Raw genomic sequence first — 2,121 nt, forward strand, 5'->3', positions numbered from 1 at the left:
TGGACATTTCTCAAGCTGGAAGAACTGAAGAAAAACTTCAGGCCCCGACTTGCTATATGAAGCATTCTTTGGGGAAAATAGGAGCCCTGGTGGTACAGTGGTTAATAGCTCAGCTGCTGAACTGGTAGATCGACAGTTTAAAACAACCAGCTCTGTGGGGAGAAAAATATAGCAGTTTGCTTCTAGAAAGATTATAGCAAACTTAGAAACCCTATGGGGAAGTTTTCCTTTGTCCTGTAGGGTCACTGTGAGTCAAAATTGATTTGATGGCAATGGGTATGGGTGAAATATTGAATGATGCAGGAAACAACTAAAGAAGGTGGAAGAATACACAGAGTCACTGCACCAAAAAGAATTAGTCAGTGTTCAGCCATTTCAGGAGGTACCAGATGATCAAGAACTGACAATATTGAAGAAAGAAATGTAAGCTGGACTTAAGGCATTGGTGAACAACAAGGTCCAGGAATTGATGGAATACCAATTAAGGTATTTCTACAAATGAAAGCAACATTGGAAGCACTCACTCATTTATGCCAAGAAATGTGGAAGACAGCTACCTGGCAAACCAACTGGAAGAGATCCATATTTTTGCCCATTCCAAAGAAAGGTTATCCAACAGAATGTGGAAGTTATTGAACAATATCATTAATATCACACACAAGTAAAATTTTACTGAAGATAATTAAACATTTGCAGCAATATATCAACAGGTAACTGCCAGATATTCAAACTAGATTTAGAAGAGAATGTGGAATCATGGATATCATTGTTGATGTCAGATGAATATTGACTGAAAGCAAAGAACATAAGAAAGATGTTTACCTGTGTTTCATTGACCATGCAAAGGCTTTAGATTGTGTGGATCATAACAAAATATGGTTAACATTGTGAAGAATTAGGTGGAATTCCAGAACACTTAATTGTACTCATGCAGAACTTGTATGTAGATAGACAAGCAGTCAGTCAAACAGAACAAGGGCATACTACATGGTTTAAAATCAGGAAAGGTGTGTATTACATCACTTATTCAATCTGTATTATAAGCAAATAATCCAAGAAGCTAGATAATATGAAGAAGAATGTGGCATCAGGATTGAAGGAAGGCTAATTAACAACTTGTGATATGTAGATGACAAAACCTTGCTTGCTGAAAGTGAAGATGACTTAAAGCACTTACTGATGAAGATCAAAGACTTCAGCCTTCAGTATGGATTACCTGTCAATGTGAAAAAAAAAAAAATCCTCACAAGTGGACAATAAACAGCATCATGATAAATGGAGAAAAGATTGAAGTTGTCAACGATTTCATTTTACTTGAATCTACAATCAATGCCAATGGAAGCAGCAATCAGAAAATCAAATGACATATCACATTGGGCAAATCTGCTGCAAAAGACCTTTTTAAAACTGTTAAAAAGCAAAGATGTGTCTTTGATGACTAAGGTTTGCCTGACTCAAGCCAGGAAATTTTCATTTGCCTCATATGAATGCAAAAGCCACACAATGAGTAAGGAACACAGAAGAAGAATTGATGCATTTGAATTATGGTGTTGGCAAAGAATATTGAATATGGCGCGGACTGCCAGAAGAATGAACTAATCTGTCTTGAAGAAGTACAGCCAGAATACTCCTTAGAAGAGAGGATGGTGAGACGTTGTCTCGTATCTTTGGACATGTTATCAGGAGAGACCAGTACCTGAAGCAGAACATCATACTTGGTAAAACCAGAGGGAAAAGAGGAAGGTGGGTTATCAGGTGGCTGCAGCAGTGGAGGCAAGCATAGCAACGAATGAGGATGGTTCAGGACTGGACAGCGTTTCTGTTTTATGTAGAGTTGCTATTTATAAGAACTGATTCGACAGCACTTAACCAGCAACAAGACGACAGCCTTTACAGTGCCTCACACAGTCCAAGTTTCATAAATATTCACTTCTTTTTACAGTTGAATACTTTGAGCTTCCTGCTGTTTCCTTGCCATATGCAGACACTTGCCCCAGCCATCTGTGGAAGGGAAAAGTCATATCTGGCAGGAAAATGAATATGCAGATGCATTCTTTTTTTAATTACTCAGAAGAAGGTTGTTGAATGCATGATTTATTTAGCCATCATCTTCAGATCTAG

Source organism: Orycteropus afer, unplaced genomic scaffold, assembly GCF_000298275.1.
Source record: "Orycteropus afer afer isolate SDZICR_OR568_19922 unplaced genomic scaffold, OryAfe1.0 scaffold00087, whole genome shotgun sequence".
Classification (NCBI taxonomy): domain Eukaryota; kingdom Metazoa; phylum Chordata; class Mammalia; order Tubulidentata; family Orycteropodidae; genus Orycteropus; species Orycteropus afer.